At 35.7% G+C, this 13,795-nt stretch overlaps 1 protein-coding gene across 1 annotated transcript in view; it reads right to left on the minus strand.

The window, feature by feature from the left end:
- Positions 1-11,083: 11,083 nt before the first annotated feature.
- spaca6 (sperm acrosome associated 6) overlaps positions 11,084-13,795 on the minus strand; it is a 58,952-nt gene continuing 56,240 nt past the window's right edge. The window contains exon 10 of the mRNA XM_051721017.1: positions 11,084-11,232. The gene's annotated coding sequence lies outside the window, so the exon portion shown is untranslated. The remainder of the gene's footprint in view (positions 11,233-13,795) is intronic.

Consider the following 13,795-nt stretch of genomic DNA (forward strand, 5'->3'; position numbering starts at 1 on the left):
TACAGTTAACTGGGTACAAAGTTTTATTTATTTAACAAAAACTTGCACATTTTTAAATATATTTTATATGTAGTTTTATTTAAGGATTGTTTTTACTGTAAACTTGTTGATGTATTGATTAAGGTAAGTTACAACATGACAGAAAAATACAAGCATTGCATATATTTTATGCAATTGTATGCATTGCTATGGTGGTATTGGAAATATGTACTGTAGCATCAAAACCAAATAACATACACCATCTGAAGTGACATTGGTTTAATGATGAGATAAGGAATTGAAATGAAACTAATGAACAGTAAAACAGACACATTCTGTTACAACACACTTATTTATACAGTAGTGGCCAAAAATATTGGCACCCTTGGTAAATATGAGCAAAGAAGGCTGTGAAAAAAATCTGCATTGTTTATCCTTTTGATCGTTCACTTATAAAATTCACAAAAATCTAAACTTTTATTGAAGTAAAACAATTAAAATGGGAAATAACTCATTATTAAATAACTATTTTTCTCCAAAACACATTGGCCATAATTATTGGCACCCTTTTATTCAATACTTTTTGCAACCTCCCTTTGCCAAAATAACAGCTCTGAGTCTTCTCTTATAATGACTAATGAGGTTGGAGAACACCTGGCAAGGGATCTGAGACCATTCCTCCATAAAGAATCTCTACAAATCCTTCAAATTCAGAGGTCCATGCTGGTGGACTCTCCTCTTCAGTTCACCCCACAAATTTTCTATGGGGTTCAGGTCAGGGGACTGAGATGGCCACGGCAGAACCTTGATTTTGTGGTCAGTGAACCATTATTGTGTTGATTTTGATGTGTGTTTTGGATCATTGTCCTGCTGGAAGATCCAACCAGGGCCCTTTCTGGCAGAGGCAGCCAGGTTTTGATTTTTTTATCTGTTGGTATTTGATAGAGTCCGTGATGCCATGTATCCAAACAAGATGTCCTGGACCTCTGGCAGAAAAACAGCCCCACAACATTAAAGATCCAGCACCACATTTAACCGTGATGTCTGATTTTTTTTTTTTTTTTGAGACTTTCTGACACCAAGACCCAACTAATTTCTGCAATTCTCCAGCTGTGATCCTAGGAGATTCTTTGGCCAACTGAATTATCCTCCTCACTGTGTGTGGAGACAATATAGACACACGTCCTTTTCCTAAGGTCTCCAGTTGATTGGAACTTGTTAATTATTGCCCTGATGGTGGAAATGGGCATTTTCAATGCGTTGGCTATTTTCTTATAGCCACTTCCCATTTTGTGAAGCTCAACAACTTTTGCCGCACATCAGAACTATATTCTTTAGTCTAACCCACTGTGATTGATGTTAAGGGAATTTGGCCTGTGTGTTACCTCATACTTGTACCCTGGTGAAACAGAAACTGAACAAATTAATTTTCCTAGTCACCCAGGTGCAGTAAATTTGTTTAAATATGAATAGAAATATACTTCAGATATATTTTACTCATAAGAATTTCTAGGGGTGCCAATAATTGTAGCCAATGTGTTTTGGAGAAAAATCTTTATTTAATAATTAGATATTTCCCCTCTTTCAATTGTTTTACTTCAATTAATAGTTAGATTTTTGTGAATTATTTTTAAAGAAATATCAAAAGGATAAACAATGCTGATTTTTTTTCACAGCCTTCTTTGCTCATATTTACCAAGGGTGCCAATAATTTTGGCCACAACTGTATGCTATTTATAGAATACAGATAAAGATGCAATACATAGACATATACCTGACACAGTGAACAGCATTGAACGTGTGCTACTGATGACTTTTAGAATTTGCAAAATGACTACTAATGAAAACATGACGAAATATTTAATGAAAAACAAATGTTCAAGACATTCCAGATATGTTTTGTGATGAGTATTTTAATTATATATTGGTAATGTGGTAATGTGACAGGGCATGTTTTGTTGTCTTTAGCACTTAAACAGAGTACTTAAACATAGTTTTGATGTTTGAATAATAATACTTTGGCAGCAATTTTTTGTAAATGTGAAGCCACAAATATTTGTTATTTAACTTGACATAAGATATGAAATAAATTATTTTATAAAAAAATATTTGCTGATCTTATTTACATGGAAAAAACTTTATTTTGGGTCGAAAACTCTTAGTTTAGATTTTTTTGCATGCATATCCCCCCATTTATTTTACCAATCATAGCATGTACAAAATAAGAATAGATTGCCTTAACTGTTGATATTCCTTTGCCATTTCAAGCGATATTCCACTATGAATTATTAAACGATTAAAATAACCTGTAGATAGATTAATGAAAACTTGTCTTGTATTTCTTTTTTTACTGTTGAAATAACCATAGCATTTTAGATGGAGATCTCATTTGTTGAAAAATGTACTGCTAGCTTATCATGTATATATATATATATATATATATATGGAAAAAATCAGTGAAGAGATCACTGCAAAATTATACATTTCTCTGGATTTACTATTTATAGGTATGTGTTTGGGTAAAATGAACATTTTAGTTTTATTCTATGAAGTACTGACAACATTTCTCCCAAATTCCAAATACAAATATTGTAATTTAGAGCATTTATTTGCAGAAAATGACAACTGGTCAAAATAACAAAAAAATTTGTTTTCAGACCTCGAATAATGAAAGAAAACATGTTCATATTCATTTTTAAACAAAACAATATTAATGTTTTAACTTAGGAAGAGTTCAGAAATCAGTATTTGGTAACCCTGATTTTCAATCACAGCTTTCATGTGTCTTGGCTTGCTCTCTACCAGTCTTTCACATGGCTGTTGGGTGACTTTATGCCAATCCTGGCGCAAAAACTCAATCAGATTTTCTTTGTTTGATGGCTTGTGGCCATCCATCTTCCTCTTGATCACATTACTATGGTTTTCAATGGGGTTCTGATCTGGAGATTGGGCTGGCCATGACAGGATCTTGATCTGGTGGTCCTCCATCCACACCTTGATTGACCTGGCTGTGTGGCATGGAGCATTGTCCTGCTGGAAAAAAGTGTTCTCCCCTTTTCTCCCCAATTTGGCATGCCCAGTTCCCAATGTGCTCTAGGTCCTCGTGGTGGCGTAGTGACTCGCCTAAATCCGGGTGGCGGAGGACGAATCTCAGTTGCCTCCACGTCTGAGACAGTCAATCAGCACATCTTATCATTTGACTTGTTGTACATGTTACCGTGGAGACCTAGCGCATGTGGAGGCTCATGCTGTTCTCCGCGGCATCCACGCACAGGGTTGGGAGGGTTACTTTTGAAATGTATTCCACACAGATTACAGAATACATGCTGTAAAATGTAATTTGTAAAGTATTCTGTTAGATTACTCAAGGTCAGTAACGTATTCTAAATACTTTGGATTAATTCTTCAGCACTGGTAGATTTTACTCTGCCAGTACAGTAAGACAAAATACACATGTTAAAAATACATTCTCTGAAAAACTTAAATATCTTATGCTGTGTTGTTTCTAAAACAAGATAAATCAAATTGATCTTGTTTTAATGATTTTTAGATATTTTTAAAGGAAAACAATACAAAAATTATTATCAATAATATGATTTTTGCCCTAATTTCAAAGGTCTTACTAGGAAAAAAGAAATTATGATCCAACGTGAATTTTCTTGATAAAAAAAAATATGATCGTCCCTGGTAACTTGTGCATGTAATATGGCTAGAAACAGCATTTTAGCTTAGCGTAAAGCTGACAATTTACACAAGGTTTATTTCTATTTCTTCTTCTCTGTCTGCTTGTATGAATGTAACACATCATATGAAAGTGTTTCACCACTTTTCAAATGCAATTTGGATCACATCATTTATATGTATAAATGTTTTCCATCTGAAAGGACTAAAAATTAAATGAAACAAATGACAATAAAATGCAAAGTAATCTCTTCAGTAATCAAAATACTTTTTGAATGTAACTGTATTCTAAATACCAATGATTTAAATTGTAACTGTAGTGGAATGCAGTTACTTAAATTTTGTCTTTTAAATATGTATTCCTGTTACTCCCCAACACCAAGAGTGAGAACTGCATTATAGTGACCATGAGGACCATGAGCAACTGGGACAATTGGTTGCTTAAGAAGCCTAACTGGAGTCACTCAGCACACCCTGGATTTGAACTTGTAACTCCAGGTGTGGTAGTCAGCATCTTTACTTGCTGAGCTACCCAGGCCCTGGAAGAACAGTCTTCAGAGTTGGGGAACATTGTCAGAGCAGAAGAAAGCAAGTTTTCTTAAAGGATAACCTTGTATGTGGCTTGATTCATGCGTCCTTCACAAAGACGAATCTGCCCGATTCCAGCCTTGCTGAAGCACACCCAGATCATCACTGAAGAACACACACATTTTTTTTATTTTTAATTGGCATAATTCTTTGGGATAAACTTAACTTAAATACGGTATTGAATTTCCTAGCAATGTACAGAAGGTGGTCAGGATCTATTTCAGTTAAACTCTAAAGGCAATTATGCAATGACTGAACATGGAAGGGAGGATTCCCTGACATTTTTACAACTAAACCAACGTGGACATAAATCAGTTGGGATACTTTACTAGTTGGAGTCATTTACAGCAGAATCAATAATTCTGTGGGAAAACAGCGCAAAAATAAGTTATGGTTGTTCATTACTGACATTGTTGACTGGCATAAAGTATGCATGATCAATGCATTGTAATTTATTTACCCTTTTGTGTGATTTAGGGCATCTGGTCAAATGTGAATGCAAACTGAATCAGAGTAAGGTGTGCACTGTTTGAGGCTAATTGCTCCATATAAAACATTTAATTAAAAACGTTTGTGTGTTGAACCACTTTTAGACTGTTACCAAAGGCAACAAAGGTGGATCCTAAATATTGGAGGTAATGATAAAAAACTGAAAAGTCTCAGCAAATGTGAAAATATTTTATGCAATGACAGTGGCATCGCCAAGGCATCGCTCAGTATTAGAGATTATTTTTTGGCTTCAAATATAAATTTGTAAAATAGTTTTAAAAAAATAGTATAAATTCTGATTTCTGAAAGTGTGAAAGAACTGTTTGAATGTGCTGCTTCTCTGTTGTAAAGAAAAAATTTGGGAAAAACATTTTTTTTTTTATTGAGGCCCACCCAAAACTAATTTCCTGGCTACACCCTTGTGTAATGATCTCTAAAAATTTTATAAACAATTTACAAATTTGCATGGTCTGTGAGCAAGAGTACATTTCAAGGCTGTCCAAGGGTTGTGGCCAGTTTTCTCCTGGCCCAACTTTAGTGGGTTTATGATTATTTTGTTTGCTTTTCATATCAATCTACATGCAAAGATTCATTACTGGTGATCTTGAAATGGTATTTCAGCTCCCACACTTTAAATGCTCAATGTTTAAATGTCTTTGTCTATCCTTCTATCCAATCCTTCCAATTTTCAAACATTTACAGTACACAGAATGGAGTCTTTAGTACATAACTAATAATTATTTATTCATTCCTTATAGTCAAAATATGATGTCAGATATTGTATACTTTATTAATTATGTTGCTTGTTTGATGTAGCTGTATTTGTGCATGTGGTATAATATCTGTGAAATTGCTGTTGAATTAATGACCATATGTCATCACAACAAATTTACACAACTGAACACTAATACAATATGAATAAATTTAACCCTAAAAAGTGGAAGCATATAAAGATACCTCTGAAAATTAATTAATTGCTATTTTCCAACACATTAAGGCCCACATAATATTGCCTGGAAGTCACATGCATTCTCAAAAAATGCTTCCTTTTTTACTTCTAGACAGGGCCATAACCACCATAGACATTGAGGGAGACATGTCCCCCCCAATATTCATAATAGCGGTCTACTGACATGGGTTTTTTCCATGGTTCATTATTAAATTATTTAAAATTTAATCCTCTCTACAGCCTCTTACATTTTTGTATCCCCCAGGATACAAAAACCTTTTTAGGGTTAAAACAGATTTGGAGCACTGTTGAAAATGTTTCTGTACTTATAACCTCTAAAGACTGTCCCGTTTTTGGATGTGAACATTTTTAAGACTATAGTGTGGAAAGCTATGGGGATCATAGCAAACATTTGTTTAGCAGCTCCCAGTGCAAGAGAAATGTTGCTTTCTTCATTAACCATATTCATAAACATATTGAAGAAGATAAGTTTTGGAATAAATGAGCAGAATTTACAAATTGCATATATATTGTTGAGATAATTGAGAATTTATGTTAAAGAAAGGTTTTTACAGTGTCTATAAAAAGTATTCACCCACTTGGACTTTTTCATGTTATGTTGTTGGTTGTTGTCTTTAAAAAGCACAGAAAAACAAACAAACAAACAAACAAACAAACAAACAAAAAAATCCTGTTTAATTCCATGGCTCAGAGGAACTCCAAAAAATGTTAGTGTCTAAAGTGTAAACAATTATAGGAGTTAATGATTATCTGAAAATGTATTGTAAGAGGACCTAATACTGAGCCATGTGGCACTCCATACTTTACTTCGACTTGGTCTAAAAAATCCTTGTTAACATAAAGTGGTAGCGGTTGGATAAATAGGACCTAAACCATGCTAATGCTTGTCCACAAATGCCAACATAAATATCAAGCCAATCCAAGAGAATATCCTGATCTATTGTGTCGAAGGCAGCACTAAGATCTAAAAGCACTAGAAGAAAGATGCAGCCATGGTCAGGTGATAAGAGCAAGTCACTTCTGATAAGTGCAATCTCTGTCCTGACAGAAATTCCTCACACATACCATTTCTCTGTAAAAATTAACATAGTTGGGAGGACACTACCTTTTCTACTATTTAAGACATAAATAGGAGACTTGATATAGGTTTTAAATTAGCAAATTCTCCAGGATCAAGCTGTGGTTTGCCAGCTTAAAAGTTCTAGGGACAATATAGCGAGGAGTTAATAATATTGAGAAAAGGCTGTGAGATTACAAGAAACACCTCATCAGTAGTTTAGTGGCTATAAGGTCTAGCATATAGTAGTTTAGTTTAGTTGAGTTTATTTACTTCCCATCATACAACTCAAAAAGACATGTAAATTAATAAATAATCATATGTTTATACAAATTGATGGAAAAAGGTGTAGGCTGAAGCTTGGCCTTATTACACCTATCTTGATACATACAATTGTGCTCAAAAGTTTGCATACCCTGGCAGAAATTGTGAAATTTTGGCATTGATTTTGAAAATATGACTGATCATGCAAAAAAACTCTTTTATTTAAGGGTAGTGATCATGTGAAGCCATTTATTATCACATAGTTGTTTGGCTCCTTTTCAAATCATTATGATAACAGAAATCACCCAACTGGCCCTGATCAAAAGTTTACATACCCTTGAATGTTTGGCCTTGTTACAGACACACAAGGTGACACACACAGGTTTAAATGGCAATTAAAGGTTAATTTCCCACACCTGTGGCCTTTTAAATTGCAATTAGTGTCTGTGTATAAATAGTCAATGAGTTTGTTAGCTCTCACGTGGATGTACTGAGCAGGCTAGATACTGAGCCATGGGGAGCAGAAAAGAACTGTCAAAAGACCTGCGTCACAAGGTAATGGAACTTTATAAAGATGGAAAAGGATATAAAAAGATATCCAAAGCCTTGAAAATGCCAGTCAGTACTGTTCAATCACTTATTAAGAAGTGGAAAATTTGGGGATCTCTTGATACCAAGCCAAGGTCAGGTAGACCAAGAAAGATTTCAGCCACAACTGCCAGAAGAATTGTTCGGGATACAAAGAAAAACCCACAGGTAACCTCAGGAGAAATACATGCTGCTCTGGAAAAAGATGGTGTGGTTGTTTCAAGGAGCACAATACGACGATACTTGAACAAAAATGAGCTGCATGGTCGAGTTGCCAGAAAGAAGTCTTTACTGCACCAATGCCACAAAAAAGCCCAGTTACAATATGCCCGACAACACCTTGACCCGCCTCACAGCTTCTGGCACACTGTAATTTGGAGTGACGAGACCAAAATAGAGCTTTATGGTCACAACCATAAGCGCTATGTTTTGAGAGGGGTCAACAAGGCCTATTGTGAAAAGAATACCATCCCCACTGTGAAACATGGTGGTGGCTCACTGATGTTTTGGGGGTGTGTGAGCTCTTAAGACACGGGAATCTTGTGAAAATTGCTGGCAAGATGAATGCAGCATGTTATCAGAAAATACTGGCAGACAATTTGCATTCTTCTGCATGAAAGCTGCGCATGGGATGCTCTTGGACTTTCCAGCACGACAATGACGCTAAGCACAAGGCCAAGTTGACCCTCCAGTGGTTACAGCAGAAAAAGGTGAAGGTTCTGGAGTGGTCATCACAGTCTCCTGACCTTAATATCATCGAGCCACTCTGGGGAGATCTCAAACGTGTGGTTCATGCAAGACGACCAAAGACTTTGCATGACCTGGAGCCATTTTCCCAAGACGAATGAGCAGCTATACCACCTGCAAGAATTTGGGGCCTCATGGACAACTATTACAAAAGAATGCATGCTGTCATTGATGCTAAAGGAGGCAATATACAGTATTAAGAACTAAGGGTATGCAGACTTTTGAACAGGGGTCATTTCATTTTTTACTTTGTTGCCATGTTTTGTTTTATGATTGTGCCATTCTGTTATAACCTACAGTTGAATATGAATCCCATAAGAAATAAAAGAAATGTGTTTTGCCTGCTCACTCATGTTTTCTTTAAAAATGGTACATAATTTACCAATTCTCCAAGGGTATGCAAACTTTTGAGCACAACTGTATATTATTTTAAGCAGATCTCTTTAGAGATATACACATTATAAACATGTATATTTATTTACCCAAAAAATCCAAAACAAAAATGTACTTACACACTAGTATTCATACCTCGGTTTTATATTTGTTAATCATCTTATTTTTAAGTATTTTTTTAAAATCTGTTTAGTTTTTAAACAGATTTTAAAACTAATCAAATTTGATAAAGATTGGATTTCTTTATCAAATCTATTCCATAAATGAACTCCTTTAACTGAAATACATCTTTGTTTTACATTTGTTCTAATCTTAGATTTTGTAAACGTGCAAAATCCTCTTAATTCATAATGACTCTAATTTGAAACAACCTCTGGACACAGTCTGGAAGCATCTTATTTTTACTTTATACATTATTTGTAAAGTTTTAAACTCCATCAAATCTCTAAATTTGAGAGCATAAGAGTTTATAAATAAATTGCTTGTGGGTTCATAATAATCAGCTCCATTTATAATTCTTATTGCTTTTTTCTGTAATATAAAAATTGGATTTGTGATTGTTTTATATGTATGTCCCCAAATCTTCACACAATAGGTAATGTATGGAACTATTAAGGAACAGTACAATATATGTAATGCAATTAAATTTATAATGTTTTTTATTTTGTGCGATATTGAAATGGACTTTGACATTTTAGTCTTTATATAATTTATATGTTGTTTCCAGCATAGGTTTTGGTCAATGTCAACCCCTACAAATGTATTTTCATAAACTCTTTCTAGTTCAACATTTTCTATCTTAATTTTTACATGATTATTGATTTTTCGATATATATTCGAATATTATAAATGTTGTTTTATTTAAATTAAGACAATTTATTAATATCAAACCATCGTTTTAAAGTTTTTAATTCTGCTTCCACCGTATTCAGAAGTTGCTCCAGTACTTTACCAGTACAAATTAAATTTGTATCATCAGCAAACAAAACAAAATTTAGCAACTGGGACACATTACATATTTTATTAATGTACAATATAAACAACTTTGGACCCAAAACTGATCCTCAGCAATTCAGATTTATCATTGTCTGTTTGCACATACTGATATCTATTTTCAAGGTAGTTACTAAGCCATGAATAAGCTACACCTCTGATACCATATCTTTCCAGTTTCTTCATTAATATTCTATGATCAATCGTGTTGAATGCCTTTTTTAAATCTATAAATACCCCTACAGTAAACTCCTCATTTTCTACAGCTGTTGATAATTTTTCTGTCAGTTGCATTACTGCCATTAAGGTGGATTGATTTGTAACGATGCTAGCTGCTGGCATAGGCAATGACGATGAAGTGAGAACCCAAGTGCAGTTTATTTACAAACGTGATAACCAGTAACCCTAACTACAAACGTGAAACATAAACATGAACTTAACTATGACTAGACTTAAAACTTGACTTGACATAAACATAACATGGCTTGACTTGGCTAGAACAAAACACATCCACATACATTCAGTACTTGACAAGGGACAATGGAAAACATGAGAGCTTAAATACAAGACATGGGAGGACAAACCAATGAACAAACAGAACTCTAACAAGATAATTAAACAATAAACCAATGAAAACATGACACATGAACATGGAGGGAAAACATGAAATCACATGACAAGGGAAACAGGAACTAAACATTTCAAAATAAAAGACATGAATCAACAAAATACACATGACATATCCCGACGCCCCAACACAAGAACAACACAAAAAACAATACAAAGTTCCAAAGCTCTGTAGAGAGCTGGGGGGGGGGGGGGTGTCTTGAGGCATGGGGCGTGATGTGGCGAGAAAGGGCGAGGGGCATGGGACCAGGGCAAAGTCTGTGGGGGGTGGAGCCATGAGAGGCTCGAGGGGAGGAGCCATGGAAGTTGGAGCCGTGAGAGGCTTGAGGGGCGGAGCCATGGAACTTGGTGCCCGGAGAGTAGCCAAAGACTCGAAGGGCCAGGGTGGAGCCGATGGCAGGGAGGACCAAGGCGGTGCTGGAGGCTCAGAGGAGCAAGGCGGAGCTGGGGGATCGGAAGACTGAGGTGGAGCCGGTGGGACTGAGGACCAAGGTGGAGCCGTAGGGAAGGAGGTCCCCGGTGGAGCTGACAGATCGGAGGGACGAGGCACAGCCAGAGGATCGGAGAACCAAAGCGGAGCCAGGTGACTGACAGACCAAGGAGGAGCCGGAGGGACGAGGGACCCCGGCAAAGCCGACATTCTGAAGGACCGCAGTGGAGCCGAGGGAACGCCGAGCTGAGGCAATGTCGAGGGACCGACAGGCCAAGGCGAAGTCCAGGGCTCGGAGGGTCCAGGCGGGGTCGGAGGGCCGAAAGTTCCCCTTGCCTGCTCAGGAGAACTAAGGGTGGGTATAAGGGTGGGAACCATCTCCAGGTCCAACTGCTCAGGTGTGGCTGTGACATGCCATGGAGCAGGCTGAGGCAAGGGACAATGGAAAAAAGAGGGCTTAAATACAAGACATGGGATAACATAAACCAATGAACAAACAGAACTCTAACAAGATAATTAAACAATAAACCAATGAAAACATGACACTTGAACATGGAGAGAAAACATGAAATCACATGACAAGAGACAGGAACTAAACTTTTCAAAATAAAAGACATGAATCAACAAAATACACATGACACGATTAGATCTAAAACCATATTGATGGTCAGTAAAAAGTTATTAACTTTCTATAAATTGATCGAGCCTTTGTACAAAAAGTTTTTCTAATATTTTTGAGAACTGAGGCAGAAGAGAAATTGGTCTATAATTTGAAAAAAAGTGCCTATATCCATTTTTGTAGATGGGAATGACTTCTGCTATTTTCATTTTATATGGAATTATGCCAGTTTGGAGTGACAGGTTACAGATATAGGCCAGTGGTTTTGCTATGTACTCTATAATTTATTTTACTAATGTCATATAAACATCATTACAATCTGTGTTTTTTTTTTTTTTTATTTATTTATTTTTTTTTATTTGTTTTTGTTTTTTTAGTTATTTACCACATCAATTAATTCATTCTCTTCAATTCTCTTCAGAAAGATGGTGTTGGTATTCCTTTCAATAATATCTACATCTACACCCTCCTTCATTATTGGATCTAGAATATCTTTTGCTAAATTATAACCCACATTCACAAAGTAATCATTTAATTCATTTGTAATCTCTTTTGATTTCGTTATGTTAGACTGATTTCCTTTAATAAAATAATTTGGATAATCCAATTTCCTGCACCCTTATTAATGATGCTTTTAAGCACTTTCTATGTACCTTGTGTATTACTTCTCTGCTGTTCTAATAATTTGTTGTAATGATCCTTCTTACTGAATCTCATTATACTTATCAATTTATTTATATTTATGTTCTGCTTCTTTTGTTCTATACTTTAAATACTGCATTTAAGTACGTTTTAGCTTTTGATGCTTTGACAAGTTTTGTTAACTAATACATGTTGTAGCTTTCAATGCTTAAATAAGTTTTGTTAACTCTGAGCTATAACAGCAAAGGACTGAAGATTCTCAAGACACCGTCTTCTGAGGTGCTATGGAAGATGGTTGCATAATTCCAATTTTCTTTCTTATGGTCTCAATTTTATCAGTAAAGAAATTCACAAAGTTGTTATTTATTGCAGCAAGCAATATCTGGTTCAGTTTAAGCTTTGTTCCTTGTCAATTTTTCCATAGTACTGAATAAATACTTAGAATTGTTGTGGTTATTTTCTATGAGTTTACTAAAATATGCAGACATGGCAGCTTTTGAAGCCTCTCTGGAGCTAGAGACATTATCCTTCCATGCACCGCAAAATACCTCAAATTTTGTACTCTTCCACTTGCTCTCCATTTTCCGAGCTGCTCTCTTAAGAGCATGAGTATGATCATTGTACCACAGTGCGGGGCTTTTCTCTTTAACTTTCTTTACTATAACGGGGCGACACTTTCTAGAGTGCTCGAGAAGACTGTAACCATACTTTCTATGACTATATCAAGTTATTCTAAATTTTTTGGCATACTGAGTATACCACCGCTTCCTATACGCATATTATGCAGTCAGCGTAGGGCACCAACTCCCTAGGGGGCACCATCTTACAGCAGAAACTCAACTGGCTGCCCTTCCTCACATGTTATACGTTATTCAAGGACCAATAGCAGTCGCAGAACACAGACGATCACCTAGCAGCTCGTGCTTACACCACGCCTCGCCATGCTACCCTTCCAAAAAATCTAGAGTTTGGAAACTTGCCCCAAACTTGCTGCAAACTTGCCGCAATTTCCCGCTCATTATTTTCACATGCAAATGAGCTTGCGATTCACCGCAAATGTTGATAAGTTGAGAATAATGATAAATGCTAGTCCTAATGTATCTATTTCATTATCTATGTAAATGTTGAATGTGTGTGCATCTGTGAGAAAGAAAACACACATCTGTGTTCATTGTACTTTATTTATGTTGTGTATTTATTTATGAATATTTTCTTACTCATTTTTTACAATCATTTTTATTATGCATTTTTACTTAATACTTTTAATGTTATATTGTTCCTTCCTCTTGCTATGCTGTGCTATTGCTGTTTAAACTTATTTTGTGTGCTGTATCATCTTCACAGGTCAGAGATGAGAAATGTCTCCATATCAAGGTCTTCAATGTCACAGGACGATATTGAGAAGCAGTAATTTTATATTGCCATTGCTTGTTATAAAAACACTTGTTGAGATTGTACTTGTCAGACCAAGTCAGACTTAGCACTGAGAAAGACAACTCTGCTCATTTTCCATCGCATCGTCTCCTGCCTCCTTAGCTAGTAGGAAACATGACAAAGTGTTGACTGACTTTGAATAATCTGATATTTTCTGATGGAGAAAGAGAGAGATCTAGTAAAAAGACTGGATCTAACATAAGAACAAAAGCACACCTTATTTATTGGTACTGTCATGGCCTTCACTTATGTAGTAAATTAAAATTGAAACAATCTGTAAACAATTGTTGGAAA

Source organism: Myxocyprinus asiaticus, chromosome 16 (assembly GCF_019703515.2).
Source record: "Myxocyprinus asiaticus isolate MX2 ecotype Aquarium Trade chromosome 16, UBuf_Myxa_2, whole genome shotgun sequence".
In the NCBI taxonomy this organism is placed as follows: Eukaryota; Metazoa; Chordata; class Actinopteri; order Cypriniformes; family Catostomidae; genus Myxocyprinus; species Myxocyprinus asiaticus.